The following is a 6,685-nucleotide window of genomic DNA, read 5'->3' on the forward strand; positions in this document are numbered from 1 at the left end:
TCATGCCCAGCACAGAGGTAAGTGTGGGGTTTGATCTCACAACCCTGGGATCAAGCTTAAATCAAGAGTCAGACACTTACCGACTAAGCCACTCAGGTGCCGTTTAAGATTATTTTTAATTTCTTGCAAGGAAGAAGTGGGTAGAAAGAATTTAAAGCAAAACAACACCTCATAACTGGAAGCAGTCAATATCCTACTTTTACTATTTTCACTACTTCTATTATTACCACCACCACCACCAATAATAACTGCAACAGTGAAACTTTGGTTATGCCAGAAAGTTTCCCAAATGCTTTAATTATGTACAACTGTAGTGTTTTTTTTTTATTTGCAGGTCAGCTGGGTATTATTTACTTACAGGTATTTTTACATTCAATAAGACTGAATATCTTTATGTATTCCTCCTTTTGAAAAATGTTATCCTGCAAAAAAATGAGGATATAGCTTATTTTATTTCTTTTTTTTTTCTAGTTCTCGTGAAACTAAAAAAAAAAAAAATTATGGAGTTTTTAGAAGTTTTCTCACTTTGACTTTTAAAATAAGCTCTTAACTCACTATTTGTTTGCTAACTACACTTTGGGAAATAGTAGATTTATTCTTACACCCATTTCACAGATGTAAGAACAAAAAGCTCAGGGAGCTCAAGTAACATGTCCAGTCACACAGTAAGTCAAAGGCAGAGCTTTCCTCTCAGTATAAAATTGTCAGTCTAGTGACGTATGGGTTTATCTCCCTTGCTGTGCTAATTTGGACTCATACCATCTCATGATCTATTAGGGATTTTGTATTTAGATAAAAGACAGAGCCAGATGCCCCGTTAAGCCTTTACAAACTTTAAAATGCTAAGCAAGAGAGCTTGTGTTGTTTGTCCTTGGACTGTGCATTTTATTTTTCATAGAACAAGTGATGTATTTGTTTTAGAGCATCATGGCATTTATTAATGATCCAAGCTGAATTCTCATTTTCAGTAAATGGCATCTTACACAGTGGGGCCATGTCACACAGGAGTCCTGACGGGGGAACTCATGTCAGTGTGGTGAGGAGCCTGCTGAGTGTTTAATAACTACAAATGAAGTGCACTGTTCGTGTTATCAAGCATCGTTCCATCAACCAGTAGGTTTCCTTTGTAAGTAAAGATAAAATGACTTGGACAATCTGTACTAAATCCATCAGCTTTAACTGTAAAAGCATGAGCAAGACAAGCTTTCTTCAAATAGACTGGATGCTGGAAAGGAAAGAAGAACAAAAAGATCATTATCAAATAAGAAATGAAATAATTTCAATATAATCAATGACTATAGAGTATCATGGCTTTGGGAAAGGACCTTTGGAAAATGATCCATGATCATAGGCTAGTTTTGAGCCCTACTCATTTTCTGTATATGGTGGAGATAAGGAGTTAGAAAGTTGTGCACGTATCCTACAGTTATTTGTATTTTATAACACTGAAGGAGGCAATGAAAAACATTATAACTAATTCTCAAAGAAGAGATCATTGATTTTCATGTGCCTGTGGTTCTCCCAAAGATAAAGAACATAAGGAAAATGAGTGAATTGCAAATCATAAAAAGGTTATATATTATCTCTATGGCTAGATATCTTCTAGGAAAAACTTTTTTTTTTGACATTGTCCTGAATTATGGCTCAAAAAAAAAAAAAATGGTAGTCCTCAGAAAGAATGATAGGTGAATTGGGAAAAACTAGAATAAACATGAAAATTTTAGAAATATTTTATTAAACATAGATTATGAGCTATTTGTTTTATAAACGTTATTTTCCTTAACTCTTGAATAAGTCCTGTGAAATAGGTTATATTATAACAGAATTAAAGTTAGTGAAATTGATGCTCAGCAGATTTCAGGGAACTCAGGTTCTATCAAAGCAATAGAGATCAAATCCATGATCTGTGGTGACACCACTGTGGCCCAGCTGTGTATTCTTTAAGAGAAGTATGGATCAGGATGAGTCCATGTGGTCTGTTAGTAGAGGCTAACCTAAGTCTGGCCATAGACATAAAAGAATAAAAAAAAGAGTATATTCCATGGACAGAGCTACACATGCATGGAGAACTTTTATGATAACATGAAAGAATCACTTGGAGAAGCCAGAGTTGCCATACAATGAGGAAGAAGAGAGAGAAGAAGAGAAAAAGGAGGAGGAGGAAAGGTGAGAAGAGGGGGATATCTTGATATGAGTGCATGAGGAATCTCATTGGCTAGACTGGCACTGATTCCATCCTAATAGTTTCATCATGTGAGCTTCTCTTACTTCCTCATTCTGCTGTTTCAGATGTTAAATCATCTGTTCTAGGGCACTGGATCCTCTACAACCACCTCTACTGATCACAACTATTCTCTTTTTCATATTATTGATATTAAATCTAACATGTAGTTGAGGAAGCACCAGGTCTGGGTTTGGATTCTCATCCCTCCCTTCTTTCTGATTAACCTGGACATTGAACCTAACTTCTGTGAATGGATGTCAATGCTTCTATTTTTAAAAGGGGAATATAACTACTTCTCATGGTATGACTCTAAGCACTAAATAAAGCAATGATAAGTAGCATATGCTTACTATTGTATGAGGCTTACATAGCTTTTTCCCCCTTGTACCATCAGAATTTTTCTATTAATGTAGTTGTTCTCAGCTCAAGTGAAAGAGCATGGTCTGCTTTCTTGCAGTGGAAGTAACTGGTGAGTTAAAGTGAAAGAAAGAAAGAAAAAAATAAATAAAGTGAAAGAGCATGGTCTGTTCTCTTGCAGCAGAAGTAACTGGTGAGTTAAATAAGTTCATTCTGGAGCTCATAACAAATTTTACTATCTTTTTAAATAAATAAATGACAGCAGCATATAAATATCCTTACTAAACTTTAGCAGCAGACACCAGTACCAAGGAAAAAAGGAGTGCCTGAAAACCATAGGGCAACCACAAAACATGTACAAACAAGTGCAACACCAAAGTTTATCTGCTTTTCTTGTTTATTCTTGTAAAACGTCCAATTTTAATATTCTTTCAAAATTATGAAGACATGTTGATAAAGGAGAATCTTTTATGGAGGAATACATGTAGGAAAAATACATATTTTATGTACCTTCAAGCCTAATACTATAATGAGTGCAAGTGATATAATTAATTGAAGAAAATATATTTAAAGTTTCTGAACAATGAGGAATGCTACACTTCAGGAATCTACCCTGAGACAGGAGGTTGTTTTATTTTCTTAAATGGCCACAATAAAAAAAATTAAAAAATAAAAAATAATACAAAATAAATAAAATAAAAAAAAATTAAAAAGACCACAATAAGATCTACAATCTTGATAAATATCTAAGAGCATGATAAGATCTACAATCTTGATACTACTTAAAGAGTTGGAGTTAGTTGAGCATTTTCTTTCCTAATGAAACTATACCATAATAAGTACATCGGGCTTTCTTTTGAAATTAGTTCTACAAAAATTCAGCTTTCTGTTAGAATTGTAGCTGAATACAAATTAGAATCTTTCTTTGTCATCAATTCTAGGAACCTACTTAGCATTAATGACTACGTTGCTTTTACATATTTTGACATTAGTTTATTAGAATAAGAAGGGAAAAATGGGATCCAAGTCATTTACAACCAGTAACAATTTCGCTGTCTTGTCAAATTTCAAAAAATTAACACTTGATTTTTAAAGTGAATATTAAAAGCTGAAATTCCCTGAACATTTCATAAGAATAATGCTATAATTTGCTAAAGTTAGCATTTTCTGTATATTTTTGTTCATAAGAATACCACTGTGTTTTGTCAATAAGTTTCAAGTAGAGGGCTAAAACATGACATATCTTCTTTAAATTGTTGAATATACAGAAATATGAATATTAGGAATGAGTATGATTTATTCATAATTATTCATATCTTACTATACTGATATATTTTAAAAGGAAAACACTGAAAAGAAACAAAAAATTGAGATAAGAAAGCTAGGGGGGAGTTATTTTGTTTGATGTTGGTGATTTTAACTAATGATTCACAGAGCTCTGTTTTTAAGGTCAAATGTGTATCACATACCTACTGTGATATGTTTCATATGTATCTTTGTACTAAGAGAGATGCAAGCATTTTTGAATTACACTTAATTTTGTGTGGAAAATAAAAGAATGGCCATGGGAAATATGACATTATTTTTAAGTGTGAAGTGCTTTGATGCTGATCTCTTAATTATTCTCAATAAGGAAGTTATTATTTTCAATCAAGAAAGTAAGTTAAACTTGGTTGAATTGCTTTTTCCAACCAAGAATATATTTTCTTTAAGTAAAGATGTACTGGAGTATATGGAATTTTAAAAAGCTAAAATAGAAACAGAGAGTAGGTTGGTGATTGCCAGGGACTTGGGGTTAAGCGAAATGGGAGGATACTGGCCAAAGGGCATAAACTTCCATCTTTAAGTTGAGTAAGTTCTGGGAATCTAACGTATAGCATGATCACCACAGTTAACAATACTATGACGCATACTTGAAAATGGCTAAGAAAGTCAGTCGTAAATGTTGTCACCACATACACACACACAGGCACACACACAGGTAACTATGTGAGGTGATGTATTAACTAATTTTATTGTGGTAAATATTTCACGTTATATAAATATATTAAATCATATGGTACACTTAAACTTACACATTGTTATATATCAAATATATTTTAATGAATATGAAAAAAAACAAAATATACTGTAGTATCATCTCATTTTTGCAAGATTTTAATTTGAGAGTGTATTAACTTAAGCCTAATGAAATCTAAGAAAATCATTCTTCAAAAATATATCATTTTGCAAAAACAATAATACTAAGAAAGTAAGTAGAATTATTCATATAGAATAAAATTTATTTTAGGGCTTATGCCTTTTATTTTCACATTTGAGAATAAAAGGGGGATATAGTTTCACATAGAAATGTCCCTGGGGCACTAAACCATTTCCTATTGTCATTACTGAAAACTCTGTGGAATAGTATGCCCCTTCCTTGCTTCCTCTTAAAAATAAAAACCTTTTTTGAGGATTTTTGAGGAAGAGAATGGCAGAACGGTATACTATAGATGAAAATTTCCTTCAAATATTGAATGAGTATATAAAACTCACAAAAAAATTTATATGAATAATAGTATGTGTGTGTCCAGTACAGTTGAACATAAATAGAGGTACTTAGGAACACACTTGAATAATTATGGAAAAAAGAAAGAGGTAATGCATCCATAATTTAGAAATCCTAAGAAAGTATTAATCAATAAAGTTTAGGAAATGGAAGAAGTATTTTTTCATTTAATATTGTGGTAATAATAACATACAGTAGTCTATTCTGCTTTTCTACTTAAATATAAGCATTTGCCCTATCGTGAAATATCGTGAAATATTTGAAAAATAAGTTTAAATAATTTTGAGATAAAAATTTAGTTTTGAGATGAGTACTTTTGAGATAAAAATTTAGTTTTGAGATGAGTACTTTTGAGATAAAAATTTAGTGTTTTGAGATAAAAATTTACTGTTCTTCATAAAGGTTACACAATAGTTTTCTTAACCATCTCTTTGATTTAAATTTTTTAGTTTGCTTCAAATTTTTCACTTGTAGATTGTGCTGAAACGAAAACCATTGCAGGTAAGATATTCTGTGTAGTTAATCATTCTATATCTCAGTCCCATTTAGATGGCACTTTTAACCACTGGTAATGATAAGGATCTTGAATCTTACAAAAAATCATCCCAGGTACAAAAGCATACACAAAAAATGTCATTCAATGTTCCAAACATTGTATATAAAATTTTAGTCTTCTGTCTTTTGGGACCCCATTAATATTATAAATTAAAAGGAAAATCATCATTCATACCTTACATGTATTTAGTGATTTACAGTAGAATGTTTGCTTTTTTTTTTTTTTAATTATTCCATAGTGTTATTTTTTTTGCTAGTAAGATTTAAAAAGAAAGTTTGGTGACTAAGAGAAAAACAGAGGTAAGAAGCTAGCTAATAAAGAAGAAATAACAGAGTTCTGATACATTGAGTGAAATAATAAAGAGAATAAAATAGGTTACAGATAATATACAAGCAATACCTTACCTTTATTTACGTACACTTTCAAAAGACCTTTCAGGTGTCATTCTGTTCTTTACAATAACTGATTGTGATGTCATCACCATTTTATAGGCTAGAAAAGAGACTCAGAGGTACAGAGCTCCTATGTAGAAAATATGGGACAATTACTCATCTTTTTTTCTGAAACATCAAGTATGTTTTTTGTCTTCCCTCTCTTTTCTCCCTTCATAAGAAGATTGGACTTTTTTCTTCTGGTTGGTAGTTAGATGACCTGTAGATCATTTGGTATGTTTTAAACTTTTTTAGTTTGGGCCTGGAGAACTCTAGGCTAATTTGGCCATAGTTTTAATTCATGGCCTTTCTGATGTTGCTGGTGAAAATCCCATTTATTAAATAAAGCTCTCTTCTTTGATTAATGGGAACTTAAACAATCATTGACATTCTGACCTCTGCAAATTGTCCAACTTATTGGTAAGACTCTCTTGTGTCTTCTCATCTAAATTTTTTCCTCACTCTTTTTTTTTTTCACTCATATGTCACCATTTCTATGAAAGAATCAATACCTCAGGGAAACTAGTTTATTCCTTGCCATGGCTATCATCAGTAACCAGAGGATTTCT

General features: G+C 31.8%; 1 long non-coding RNA gene across 2 annotated transcripts; it reads right to left on the reverse strand.

Annotated features, from left to right (window-relative positions):
• Positions 1 to 861: 861 nt before the first annotated feature.
• Positions 862 to 6,224, reverse strand: LOC102152825. Of its 2 annotated transcripts, XR_005357316.1 has the most exons (3): positions 6,090 to 6,174; positions 2,575 to 2,690; positions 862 to 1,225 (listed from the first exon to the last, which is right to left on the reverse strand). It is a non-coding gene; the product is annotated as an uncharacterized LOC102152825 (long non-coding RNA). The 2 variants fall into 2 exon arrangements; XR_005357317.1 differs by lacking the exon at positions 2,575 to 2,690 and having other exon boundaries at positions 6,090 to 6,224.
• Positions 6,225 to 6,685: the final 461 nt, after the last annotated feature.

This window comes from Canis lupus, chromosome 3 (genome assembly GCF_011100685.1).
Source record: "Canis lupus familiaris isolate Mischka breed German Shepherd chromosome 3, alternate assembly UU_Cfam_GSD_1.0, whole genome shotgun sequence".
NCBI classification, from domain to species: domain Eukaryota; kingdom Metazoa; phylum Chordata; class Mammalia; order Carnivora; family Canidae; genus Canis; species Canis lupus.